We start from the raw sequence: 14585 nt of genomic DNA, 5'->3' as shown, positions 1-14585 counted from the left end.
GTTACACTTGGTCAGATGCACTCGGTTTGTTCCAAGTACATCCTTTTTTCCCCACGTGCATTTTAACATTTCATTTCCTTGCCATGACTTATTTGGTGTGACACGCAGTTGCCAAAACTACTTTGAAATTATTTTCAACCAAGAAACAAACGGATTTCTACTTGACTGGAGTTTCCATCGTTTGCTTACAACCTAGGCGTCTACGGATAACAGTAGAATGTTTACAGAGCTTACCATAGCTAGTTTTTTTTTTTTTCAAAAGTTATTCCGGTTTCGAAATAAAATGCGTACACGTCAGTGCCCTAATGAAACAAACGTGGATTTAGTAACTACTGGAATGTCGTGATAGGGTGAACTCTGAATTGTGTGAGAGTTTGGAAGAGTATGACCAGGAATTAGGCATTAATAAACAACTTCAATGTCAGTTACCAGACCTATGAGTGAATTAAACTATGAATCTTCAGCTTTTTAGTTTGGCATTAAATTGTACCCATAAATCCAAGTCTTATGCCCTGAAGTACAACTTTGCCTTCAAACTGCCATGGAAAATATCAGGAATTCAAGACATCTAGCGTTTAATATAGGTAATGGGTAAGTATTATTTAAAAGTGTAACATACTTGGGGCGCCTGGGTGGCGCAGTCGGTTAAGCGTCCGACTTCAGCCAGGTCACGATCTCGCGGTCCGTGAGTTCGAGCCCCGCGTCAGGCTCTGGGCTGATGGCTCGGGGCCTGGAGCCTGTTTCCGATTCTGTGTCTCCCTCTCTCTCTGCCCCTCCCCCGTTCATGCTCTGTCTCTCTCTGTCCCAAAAATAAATAAAAACTTTGAAAAAGTGTAACATACTTGAGTAATTCAGGGTTTAGATAAATGCTGTTCTTTAATCATACTACAGTGACTCTTGTTAAATATGTAAGTTAATGGTGTGGAGAGCGTTTTGTGAGATTTTTATAGCCGAGTAGGTTTAAAGGTAACATAACAGGTTATAACATCCCTAAGCAGATAAAAAAAGGGGTAAAAGGTCATAGGATGAAACCAGTTGATAATGTTTCAATAGTTTACATGTGTTTTCATCTTTTAAATATTAATGCATATATTAGCCCTGGAAAAGATCTTAATCACTACCTAGTGAGATTCTCTTATTTTACACATCAGGAAACTGAGGTTGGAGAAGTTAAGTGACTTAACATTCTAGGTCTGAAAACTTGTTAATACTTGGGTGGGAATTAATGTGTCTTTTGACTCTCATTTAATCAGATTGGCACTCTTGAGCTTTCTGTAAAATTGTTAATGTGGATATAAATTATACTAAAATTATTTTGAGTAATTTTTTCCCAATTTATGTTCTTCATTCCCATTGTTTTCAGTCTACTTTATAGTACATTCCTTTGTAGGATTTAGGTCCTGTAAATGCCTACATGGCCAGTCTTTTTTTATTGCAGATGAAGACTTGGAAGATGGAACTTAGTTATAAGAAAAATAGACCAGAAAGTTATAAATATTTATGTATTCAGCAATTTGGTACTAGCTACTAGGCACTAGGAAAGACTTAGGATTCAGCAGTGAACAAGTTCAGCCCTATCCCTTCTGGAGTTTGTAGTTTAACTGAAGAGCAGATAGATAGGTAAAGGTGATTACCACAAGTATTGAGTGTCCTGGTAGAGGAAGTGCAGTTCCCAAAGAACCAAATAGTGTATTCTGGAGATATGAGAAGACACCCAACTTAGTATAGAAGCGATCTGGGTAGGCCTCACTGAAGAAATGGTACTTAGCTTTTTAGACTTGAAGGTTAGGAGCTAACTGAGCCAGGAAGTGATGGTGGAAAGAGCATTCCGGACATGAATACTGAAACTTCAGTCAGAGTACAGGGTACATTGGAAAAACTGCAAGAATTTAATCAAAGCTAAAGCATAGAGGGAGAAGGGAGATTAAGGAGAGATGAAAGTTGGAGAGGTAGGTAATCTCAGATAATGGCCTTATAAGTTATTTTAAGGAATTAGGGAAGGGACTACGTCAAAAATTTAAGGAAGCACTCTTGCCTTGGAGGCAGTCTAAAGCAGTTTAAGGGTTTTAAGTGGGACTGGGAATGACCTGATCACATTTTTCATTTTAGGAGCATCATTCCGTATATAATGTGGGGAATAGGCTGATGGGGAGGCTGTTGGAATGTGCGAGACCACGGTGATAGGCAGTAGTGGGAGGATGGAAGAGAGAGGGAACACACAGGATTCTGTGGCAGACCAGATGGGAGAGACTGGGACATCCAGAAGAGTTAACAATGTCTCTTAGGTTTCTAGCTTGACCAAATATGATTTTACAGATTTATTAGGTGGTATTTATCTCCCTTTAATCAATGGGGACATTTAAGACATGTGACTAGCCCAGGGCTGCTCAGGTTTGAGTGTTGGAAACAAAACAAATCCATTCCTGTCTTTTTAGTTCCCTTGGTGTTATTGATAGTGATTTTTTTTCTTAATCCCTTTTAATTTTTTTTTTTTTTAGTATTTTTTAAATTTATTTTTGAGAGAGAGACAGTGCGAGCCAGGGAGGGGCAGAGAGAGGGAGACAAACAATCCGAAACAGACTCCAGGCTCCAAGCCGTCAGCACAGAGCCCGACGCGAGGCTCGAACTCACAAACCGCGAGATCGTGACCTGAGCTGAAGTCGGACGCCCAACCATCTGAGCCACCCAGGCGCCCCACTTACTTATTCCCTTCTAAACAATTTATTATTGAAAATTTCATACACAATTGAGAGCCAGTACTGTTTCATCTATACCCTTTACCGCTCCCCTACAGCTGCTACTGGGTTACTGTGAAGCAAATTCTAGATATACAATTATTTCATTTGTAAATATTTCAGTATGTCTCTAAAAAACATGACTCCAAAATATCATAACCGCATACCATTATCTTTTTTTTTTTTTTTAATTTTTTTTTTTCAACGTTTATTTATTTTTGGGACAGAGAGAGACAGAGCATGAACGGGGGAGGGGCAGAGAGAGAGGGAGACACAGAATCGGAAACAGGCTCCAGGCTCCGAGCCATCAGCCCAGAGCCCGACGCGGGGCTCGAACTCACGGACCGCGAGATCGTGACCTGGCTGAAGTCGGACGCTTAACCGACTGGGCCACCCAGGCGCCCCCGCATACCATTATCTTACCTGTAAAAATGAACATCATCAAATAAGCAGAAAATTCAAATTTTCCTAAGTTTTTTTCCCCCCCTTTCTAAAGTAAGCTCTATACCCAACATGGGGCTTGAACTCATAACCTCGAGATCAAGAGTCCCATGCTCTATGGACTGAGCCAGCCAGGTGTCCCCCTAAATTGTTTGAAATAACTAGGTTGCTTGGTTTGGGATCCAAACACAATCACACATTACATTTGGTTGGTATGTATTTTAACCTGCAGTTCCCCCCCTCCCTTCTCATTTTCCTCATAATTTATTTGCTGAAGGAACCAGGTTATTTTTCTTAAAGTTTCCCTCATTCTGGATTTAGTTGAATCTGTCCCTCTGGAATAGTTTTAATATGTTCTAGTTCAACATGTCTCTTGATTCCCTGTATTTCCTGTAAATTGGTGGCTAGATTTAAGACTTTGAGCATGCTTAGATCTGTTTAGGTTTGATTTCTGAGAGTAGGGACAGTGTGGGGGAGAGGGCAAATATAATCCATAGATGATGATGTATATTTCCATCAGGAGGCCTATGTTTGGTTGCTGCTGACTCTGCTATATTAATGGCATGGTTCCATTTTTTTCATTAGTGGTTTGCAAATGCCCTCTAATTCTAACATTTCTTCTCAGTTGATCAACTGGAATACCTCTATAAAGAGAAGTAGGGCTTTCCCCCCCCACCCCCAGTTTTAGTGGGATATAATTGACATACATCATTGTATAAGTTTAAGGTGTACAGTATGATGGCTTGAATAACATATATTGTGAAGTCATTACCACAGTAAATTCAGTTAGCATCCATCAGCTCATTAGATACAATAAAAAGAAAGCAAAAAAAAATTTTTTTTTGTCCCAAAGAGAGTTCAGGATTTATTCTCTTAACATTCATATGTATCATATTAGTGTTAATTATAGTTGCCATGTTGTACCTCCTATCCCTTATTCTTATAATTGGAAGTTTGTACCTTTTGACCACCTTCCCCAAGTGGTTTTTGAATGTAAGGGTAAGTTAAAGTTTGTGTTTTAATACAATATCCTATGTGATTGAGACACTGTCTTTTTGGAGAGGTGTATTTAATTGTATCAAGGTTCATTTTCTTTAAAAGCCAGTATTTTGTTAAAATGTTTTTAGCACCTGATGTTAATATTTCAAATGGTTTTTACTATTTGGGATATATAGAATTTCTGTTCTTAAATTGATAGGGTTTCTTTTGGTCTTCTCTGCTATTTCTTTGAAGAACTTATCTGTTCCCATAGCTTTTGGGGAGTTTCTGGTAGAATCACTACCAAATCTAAATCTCTAGCTGTAACCACATTACAGATTTTAAATTCCTTGAGGACAGAGATTGATTACTCTTACCAATGATCTGCTTTTCTAATTCTTGGGCATTTCAAAATTAAAACGTTGCTTAAAGTTCATTATCTCTGCCTGTTCCTAACTTCCCTTCATTCCTCACACCCCCCACCCCCAACCTACTCTTTTCTTCTGATTACCATTCTTTCAGGTAGTCAGGGTTAAAAACCTCTGAGTCCTCTAAATACTTCTCTAGTAGGTCCCCTGCCCTACCAAGTGCAATTAAGTGCCAAACCTTTCCTTTGTTGTATCCATTTGCTTCCCCCACTCTACTTTTCATTTTTATTACTACTCCCTAGTTTAGGCTGCTGCCATGATTTGTGGCGTGGCCTTATACCTTCTCTCATTGCCATCCCCCTTCTCTAATCTGCTCTATAGTGTGCTGCCAGTTCTGATCATGTCATCTCTCTAATTAAAACCTTCTCATGGCTTTCTAGTGCCTACCAAATTTAGTATTTGCCTGTATAGATTTAAGTCTTCTACAATATATAGCTCCAAATTATCCTTCTAAGTTGTATGCTATTCTTCCTTTAACTTGCACTGACAAACTGAAATTTTTCTCCGTGCTTTTTCCCCCTGTAATTTTGTTTTCTCTTTTCCTGGTCATGGGATCCATTTTATAATGGATCTTTATGCCAAGATTAGTATAGGTGACATATTTGAACCCTTGTGTTCTATAAAGAAGTGATAAAACAGCAATAACAATCTTAAGGAAATGGTGATTTCTCTTCTGAGGTCACAGCACACACAATGACAGCATGAGTTCACATCTACCAACAGCGAGACTGGCTGCAAAAGGGCTGAGCCATTTAGGAGTACCACTGACCATTTATGCAGAAGTAGTGGGATCCAGCTGTGTTGTTTGTCCACACTACTCTGTTGCTAATCACATCTCATAATGTTGTTGAATCTAATCTGATTTGATTACAATGACTTAGTCCTCCTGTGAAGGAGAAATTCCTCAAAACATACAAGCATTGTAAGCTGCATATTTGATCATTGGTTGAAAAGTATTTTTTCTTGGGGGCTCCTAAGTGGGTCAGTTGGTTAGACATCCAATTCTTGATTTCAGTTCAGGTCATGATCTCACAGGTTGTGCGATTGAGCCCTGTGTCGGGCTCTATGCTGACAGTGCAGAACCTGCTTGGGATTCTCTCTTTCTCTGCCCCTCCCCTGTGCTCTTTCTCTGAATAAACACTTAAAAAGAAAAGAAAGGGGCATCTGGGTGGTTCAGTTGGTTAAGTGTCTGACTTTGACTCAGGTCCTGATCTCGCAGTTAATAAGTTCAAGCCCTACATCGGGCTCTATGCTAACAGTGAGGACCCTGGAACCTGCTTTGGATTCTGTGTCTCCCTCTCTCTGCCCCTCCCGCTCTCTCAAAAATAAAAGACAAAAAAATTTTTTTAAAGAAAAGAAAAATACGTTTTTCTCTTTGATTTTGCTCTTCTTATGTAAATCACCAAAGACTATTGAGTAAATGAAAGTCTGATAATACTGCTCTAGTGTGTTACTATTTTGGATAGTAATGGAACTTCTTTTTTATTAAGTTTTTAAATTCCAGTATAGTTAATATACAGTGCTATGTTAGTTTCAGGCGTACAAAATGGTGATTCAACAATTCTATACGTTACTCAGTGCTCATCATGATAAACATACTTGTAACAGGGCTTTTTAAGTTGCCTCGAATAGTTTTGAGACTCAAAACTTTTACTGTATTAACTTTCTCTTCTGTTCCCGTATCAGGGGTTTGTACCCTAGAATCTGCAGATTGGTCCTCCCTGATGGATGGAATTCAGAGAGTCTGTGAACTTGGCTAAAGAAAAAAATTACACCTTTTCATTAACTTCTAAGTAAAATTTAGATTTATTTCAACTATGAGTGTAGGCAACTATAGCTACAACTAAGCTATAGTAGTTTTAGTAGTACCTGGTAACTGTCACCAATAGAAATCACATATTTTCATATCATAATATGAGTGTAGCCATCTTAAAATTGTTTAAACTTATCGTTACTTCAAAATTACTGTGGTTATTAGACCTACTAGATTTTATCTAATTTGTTAATTTTGAAAGGACATATCAATTAAAAAGTATATATCAATTAAAAATATTTTGACAATTATACATTTGACAATTATACGTTTGTATTTTATGCATTTAAAAACCTCATTCTAACAAGAATAATGACAGTTTTTACCAAACTGTCAAAGGAATCTGTCAAAGGCACCAAAGAGCCTAAGGACTCCTGTTTATATTCTTGTATTTGTATTCTGATAGAAGAGTAGTTAGCCAGAACCTGTGATGGAATATATAATACAAATCATGATGTCACAGGTTTATGTAAATTATTTGGCCATTGACTTCTGTGTACTAAATCATCATAAATTTTGACCTCATAAATGGTAGGGAACAAAATACTTGTGTTTGCTAAGGACTAGTAAGATGATTTCCACAAATATGGGCAGAATAATTTTCCTTTGTATTCAGGAAGTATATGTTTATATAACTTAAAATTAATACATCCGAAATGTTTTTTTTTATTTGTTTTTAAATTAAAAAAAAAAAGTTTTTAAGTAAACTCTAGGCCCAATATGGGGCTTGAACTCATGACCCTGAGACCAAGAATCACACACTCCATGGACTGAGCCAGGCAGGTACACCCAAAATTCTGTTTTAAATGCCGTAGTTAGGGGCACCTGGGTGGCTCAGTTGGTTAAGTGTCCTGACTCTTGATCTAAGCTCAGGTCTTGTTATCAGCCTGCGATGGGCTCTGCATTGGGCTTGGAGCTTACTTAAAAAATACACCATAAGGTAAATGGAATAGGGAGTGTCTTCATTGACTTGGAGTTTTCTTGCCCTCTTTTGGATATATCAGCAAAGGTGCTTCAAATTGCTTCAGATCTTAACTTCACAAGCTCGCTGTATTAGATGTAGGGTTTTTTATTTTGCTCAACTAAGTGAACCCCTAAAGAGGTCAGTGGAAGTCAGGTTTGAAATACCTGCTCTGTAGATTAGAAATACATGTCCTTACTTCAGTCTGTTGTGATTGTGTAATGATGTTGTATGTATTTACTCTGTTACTTGGAAAACTACCTGATGGGGTTAGTAGAGGGAAAAAGAATGGTTTAACAATTACTGTGGTTTCTAGGAAAATAAAACATTAATTTGAAAGTTGTATATTTTTAGTAAAGGAACTTAATAATTATCTTTTTTTAATTTATTTTGAGAGAGAGAGAGAGCACAGACAGGGGAGGGGCATAGAGAGAGGGAGAGAAATTCCCAAGCAGGCTCTGCACTCTCAGCACAGATCCTGACACTGGGCTTGATCTCACAAACTGTGAGATCACAACCTGAACCAAAATCAGGAGTCAGACGCCCAATCTGACTGAGCCACTGAGGAGCCCCGGAACTGATAGTTATTTTAAAGACAATATAATCTAAGATTTATAATGTCAGCAATTAAAAAGACTATTTCAGTTTAATTGTAGTATGCTGATTGTTTGCTACATCTTTACTGTCTATGAATATCTTCAAAAAAAGCTTTGCAAATACACATTTGAGAATGGTGGGTAATGATTTAATTCCAAACAAACAATACTCAAATTTAATACTCTCGTGTGGTTTGTTATTGATGAAACAAACAAAACAAAACAACTTAGTTTTTTGAGATAATGAGGGTCAAAGTTTGAACTTAATGAAGTTCAAACTCATTCAGGGCATGTTTATTAAATAGTGACTATGTGTACAAGAAATTACTAGAAAGGGATGAAAGAATATATAGTTTAAAGTGTGCTTTGAGGAGTACCTCAAACTGTGGCTCAGTTGTGGCTCAGTCAGTTGAGCATCCGACTCTTCATTTCAGCTCACGTCATGATCTCACAGTTTCGTGAGTTCAGGCCCCCTCTGGAATCTGTGCTGTTGGCTTAGAAACTGCTTGGGATCCTCTCTCTCTCCCTCTCTCTCTGCCCCTCCTCCACTCATGCTCTCTCAAAAATAAATGGATAAACTTTAAAAAAATAAAATGTGGTTTGAGAACATTCAGAATGAAAATAAAGCTTTGAAATGAAATGTTAGTACGTTACTCTGTTGTTTCTAGTCCTCGAAACTTAAGATATTTTTATGTGAAAGTAAGTATAGTGTTAATTATTTCTGCCAGTGAATAGTTCAAATCTGCTTTTTGCAAGAAAAGGAAAAGGTTTCTTTGTTTATCTTTTAATGAATTGTAATCCACTTATACTCCCTATTAGGCTTCAGAATACTGGGAGTGAAATAGATTCTAGCAGAAATATCACCTATTGTATTCAAATACTCATTTATATTCAAAGTAATATAAATGACACAACACCGACAACATATCTATTTGTAATTTTAGTCTAGCTAGTACATTTTTTTTCAGATTCTGAAACAAGGTAGGTCTTACACTAATAAATTGAAATGGCTCACTTAGATACTGATTGGGTGAATATATTTTTGGATTGCTGAAGAAAAACAACATATTCAGGTATTCCAGAGTATAATCTGGAATTCTGCCAAACAGAACATGCTGTTGAAGGATATAGTCTCCAACTTCCCCTTCTTTGCTACTATTCACACTCTTTGTTTTATATAATGTGAAATGGGTCTGTATTTGGAAACTCTTGCCCAAGCAAGAAACAAATTAGCATGTGAAAGGGAACAGGACTTGGCCTCAGCATAGAATATAGCCAATTTTTCAGTCTGAGAAACAGGCAAAAATGAAGCATTAAAGAAGGCCAAGATCTGCTGGTGTAGTAATAACTCAGAAAGTGAGACTGATTAGATCTTTTTGTTGTTGGTGTTATTAAGTTTATTTATTTATTTTGAAAGAGAGAGCATGGATAGGGGAGGGTTAGAGAGAGGGAAAGAGAATCCCAAGCAGGCCGTGCACTGGTCAGTGTGGAGCCCGACATGGGGCTTGAACCCACAAACTGTGAGATCATGACCTGGGCTGAAATCAAGAGTCAGACGCTTAACCAACTGAGCCCCTTAGCACCCCTGATCAGGTAAGTTCTATGTGCCAAAAGTTGTATTCAGTAATTTTTTTTCTTTATGTAAAAACAAAAACAAAAAACCTTTTCTGCCTCTTTGTAGAGGACACTAGGTCCAGAAAGCCTAACATCACATTACTGAGGAGTTTTTCCTTGTTTCATATTTTTCTCTGCTTCTCAAAAACTGGGGAAATCAGAGTCTTTGAAGTTCACCTAATGCTAACTTTTGGGGGCAGGAGGAGGTTAAATTTTTAAAAGTGGGAAGAATAGCCTCTGTCCTTAATTCATGATCTAAAAGCACACACCTAAACTAATTAGGGAAATAATTACTTACAAAGAAAGAAAGAGACATATAGTTTAGTATCTTAGAGTTTTCAGAATGCTACCCAAGAAACACTAAGATATCATGGAGGAAATTCACTTCATGTGACATGGTATATTCAGAAAAGCAGTAAGGATATCGGTGGGCTAGAGTAGATCTTTAGTATTACATGAAATTAGAATTATGGAAATCATCAGTGAACATTAATTTCATTTTTACAAGTTACTAAATGCTTTTATCAGCTCAATATGTGAATATGGAACAAAATGATACTATCTTTTTGCCTTTGTTTCTGATTTGGCCTTTAAGACTAAGGTGTCCTAAAACCATGGTGCCTCTTGATGGCCTGTTGTCCTTTTCTCCCTGGGGAGTCATACGGTTGATTTTCTTTCTTTTTTTTAATGTTTGTTTGTTTTTGAGTGATCACAAATGGGGGAGGGGCAGAGAGAGAGAGGGACAGAGGATCTGAAACAGGCTCTGCGCTGACAGGCTGACAGCAGCAAGCCTGATGTGAGGCTTGAACTCATGAACCGAACCGTGAGATCATGACCTGAGCTCAAGTTGGACGCTCATCCAACAGAGCCACCCAGGTGCCCCCAGCTCACATTCTCTTTCCTTCTTTGCTCTTCCACAACTGAGATTGCCTGAAGCATGATTTCATCATGAATTATAAATACATACTTTCAGAGTCCCTCACTTTTCCTTCCTCTACTTCCAACTCTTACACAGTAGCATTACCAGAATATCTCTTCCTTTTCCCTTTCCTTCTTTCCTCTCTGGTTTATGAGACAAAAAAAGCCTCAATCTTTGTTAGTAAGTGTGAGAAGTGCTAATGATGTAACAGTATCAAGGAAAAGGGAAACTTGTAAGTATACATTTTAATCATGACTGATGTAATAAAGAATTGGTTCTACTAACTTCTCTTAAAGCTTTGAAATATCCATAGAAGTTATTACTAATTTCTGGACACCCTTATCTGCTTCCTTATCCCCACAAGTGAGTCCCAGTATTAAAGAGAACTAAACTAACTCAATCTCATGGGTTTTGTCTTAGTTAATTATACTGTTGTTTTCTAATCTGTATTACAGACCTACATAACTTCAGCTTCTCTGAATGTGACTTTCTCTATGGTATGACTTTGAGGGGTAGCCTAGGTGGCTAACCACAGCGAAGTGGGAAAGTTCTCTAAAGTTAGGGATTTGCAGTGAAAAGTAAAAATGAGTTTGCCACTTTGTTTGACTAGGTGTCCCCAACTTTCGTTCAGGAACCTTAATGCTGAGCCCTAAGTAACCACCCCAGGCCTGTTATATTGAAGAGTTACCTATTTTTTAATTCATCTGATGTTAAACAATCCATGAACTTTAAATACAGAAAAAAATGAAGATGTTGGTTATTGTCTTAAAATAAACCTTACCATAAAGTAGAAGAAATAATACCATTGATCTGGATACATATTCAGAGATGTTTCTGATATTGAATGGAAAAAGCGTATAAAGCAGCATAAAACACAATCCCATGTTTATATCACATATATGCTTATGCATGGTATCCTAGAAAGAAATTTAAGAAAATTCTCATCAAAATGTAGAATAACTGATACAAAGATGATAGAATGGCAGAGATATTTTATTTTCAATTTATATATGTATATCCTAGGGGCGCCAGGGTGGCTCATTTGGTTAAGCGTCCGACGTCAGCTCAGGTCATGATCTCACGGCTCTTGAGTTCAAGCCCCACATAGGCTCTGTGCTAACAACCCAGAGCGGGGAGCCTGCTTCGGGTTCTGTGTCTTCCTCTCTCTCTGCCCCTCCCCCACTCATGCTCTGTCTCTGAAAAATAAACATTAAAAACTGTACGTGTGTATATCCTCTAATTTTTCTATAATGAGTATGTATAATTTGTCATCTTTTTTTTTTTTTAATTTTTTTTTTCAACGTTTATTTATTTTTTGGGACAGAGAGAGACAGAGCATGAACGGGGGAGGGGCAGAGAGAGAGGGAGACACACAATCGGAAACAGGCTCCAGGCTCCGAGCCATCAGCCCAGAGCCTGACGCGGGGCTCGAACTCACGGACCGCGAGATCGTGACCTGGCTGAAGTCGGACGCTTAACCGACTGCGCCACCCAGGCACCCCTAACTTGTCATCTTTTAAAACTTTGCTACTTTGTGTTTTTTATTATAAAGTAATATATGTTCATTGGAACAAGTCAAACAACATAGTTATCATAGGAGGATATTATCTACTCCTCACAACCTCCAACCAATCTAAAGTTTCAGATGCATTTATTAGAACATATTTATTGAATTCACTTAATTTACCTTTTTCCCCCTTTCTTCCCTGTAATCTAAACTCCATGAGGCAGGACCATGTCTGTTTAGTTTACAGCTTTTGCTACAAGCACTCAAATTTTATTAAATGAATGGCAAAAAAAGTTTGATGTATATCCTGATACAATTTTAAAATGATTATACAGTTCTATTATGTGTAGCTTTAAAAATCTGAATTGCAGGGGCACCTGCGTGGCTCAGTTGGTTGAGCATATGACTCTTGATTTTGGCTCAGGTCACGATCTCACAGTTGATGGAATTGAGCCTGGCTTCAGGCTCTGCGCTGACAGTGTGGAGCCTGCTTGGGATTCTCTCTCTCTCCCTCTCTCTCTGTTCCTCCCCTACGCACTCTTTCTCTCTCTCCCCCTCTTTCACAATAAGTAAACTTAAAAATTTTTTTAAAAATCTGAGTTACAAAAACATTCATGAAATTTAGGACATTGATAGCTGATCGTCTTTGGGTCTCATGACTGTAAAATCCTGCCTTTGTATGAACATCCTGCCTTTATTATTAACAAGGTATGCCCCTTTCTTTATTGCATTAATGAAAACTAACACTTGTTTTTGGGATCATAGTGTTTGTAAAGAAAGTTACACCACAGTTTGTGTTTGGGTAGTAGAAAGGAAAGGTTAAATGGCCAAGAAATGCAGTGTGTCACTTAGGAAGTTGTTATATAGAAGAATAAAAGAATCTGCTACTATAAGACTTAATTTTTTTAAGTTTATTTATTTTTGATAAAGAGAGTGTGTGAGTAGGGGTGGGCGAGAGAGAGAGAGGGAGACAGAGAGGGAGAGAGAGAATCCCAGACAAGCTCCTCACTGTCAGCGCAGAGCTGGAAGCAGGGCTTGAACTCAAACTGTGAGATCATGACTAGAGCCGAAATAAACAGTTGGATGCTTAACCAGCTGAGCCACCCAGGAGCCCCTATTTTAATTCTAGTTGTTAACATACAGTGTTATATTAGTTTTAAGTGTGCAGTATAGAAATTCCAACACTTTCATACATCACCCTATGCTTATCACCACAAGTGCATTCCTTGGTCCCCATCACCTATTTAACCCATTCTCCCACCCATCTCCCCTCTGGTAACCATCAGTTTGTTCTCTGTTTCTTTGTCTCTCTCTCTTACTTTTTAACCCTTGTTTGTTTTGTTTGTTAAACCTATGAGTAAAATCATATGCTATTTGTTTTTCTCTGACTTCTTTCACTAAGCATTATACTCTCTAGCTCCATACATGTCATTGCAAACGGGAAATTTTCATTCTTTTTTATGGCTGAATAATATTCCATTGTATATATGCCGCCTCTTCTTAATCCGTTCATCGACTGACGGGACACTTGGTTCCATGTCTTAGCTGTTGTAAGTAATGCCATAGTGAACGAAGGGGGTGTATGTATCCCTTTGAATTAGTGTTCTTATATTTTTTAGGTAAATACCCAGTAGTGTAATTGCTGGATCAAAAGATAGTTCTATTTTTAACTTTTTAAGGGACCTCCATACTGTTTTCCACAGTGGCTGCACCAGTTTCCATTCCTACCAACAGTGCCAGAGGGTTCTTTTTTCTCCACGTTCTCACCAACACCTGTTGTTTCTAGTGTTGCTGATTTTAGCCATTCTGACAGGTATGAGCATTTTCCTGATGATGAGTGATGTTGAACATCTTTGCATGTGCCTGGATATCTTCTTTGGAGAAATGTCTGTTCATGTCTTCTGCCCATTTTTAATTGGATTGTTTTTTGGGTGTTTTGAGTTTTATAAGTTTTTGAGTTCATAAGTTTATAAGTTTTTTGTATATTTTGGATACTAACCCTTTATTGGTTATATCATTTTTTAATGTCTTCTCCCATTCTGTAGATTGCCTTTTAGTTTTGTTGATGGTTTCTTTCATTATGCAGAAACTTTTTTTTGATAGTAGCAGTAATTTATTTTGGCTTTGTTTCCTTTACATCAGAGACCTGTCTAGAAAGAAGTTGTTATGGCTAATGTCAAAGAAGTTATTGCCTATTTTCTAGGTTTTATGGTTTCAGGTCTCACATTTAGGTCTTTAATCCATTTTGAATTTATTTTTGTGTATAATGTAAGAAAGTGGTCCAGTTTCATTCTTCTGCATGTAGCTGTCCAGTTTTCCCAACACCATTTGTTGGAGAGACTATGTTTTTGCCATTGGATATTCTTTCCTGCTTTGTTTAAGATTATTTGACCATGTAATTATGGGTTTGTTTCTGGGTTTTCATTCTCTTTCATTGACCTTACATGTCTATATTTGTGCCAATACCATACTGTTTTGATTACTGCAGCTTTGTGATATAACTTTAAATCTGGAATTCTGATGCCTTCAGCTTTGCTTTTCTTTTTCAAAATTGCTTTGGCTATTTGTGGTTTCATACAAATTTTCAGATTGT

At 37.7% G+C, this 14585-nt stretch overlaps 1 protein-coding gene across 1 annotated transcript in view; it reads left to right on the top strand.

Annotated features, from left to right (window-relative positions):
- Nucleotides 1-14585, top strand: part of LOC121027704 (monocarboxylate transporter 1) — a 44849-nt gene that overhangs the window by 963 nt on the left and 29301 nt on the right. The gene's annotated exons all lie outside the window — the stretch shown is intronic.

Source organism: Herpailurus yagouaroundi, unplaced genomic scaffold, assembly GCF_014898765.1.
Source record: "Herpailurus yagouaroundi ecotype Mexico unplaced genomic scaffold, PumYag 77, whole genome shotgun sequence".
Lineage (NCBI taxonomy): Eukaryota > Metazoa > Chordata > Mammalia > Carnivora > Felidae > Herpailurus > Herpailurus yagouaroundi.
Note: the sequence above shows the minus strand (reverse complement) of the source record. Positions and strands in the feature narration are given on the sequence as shown.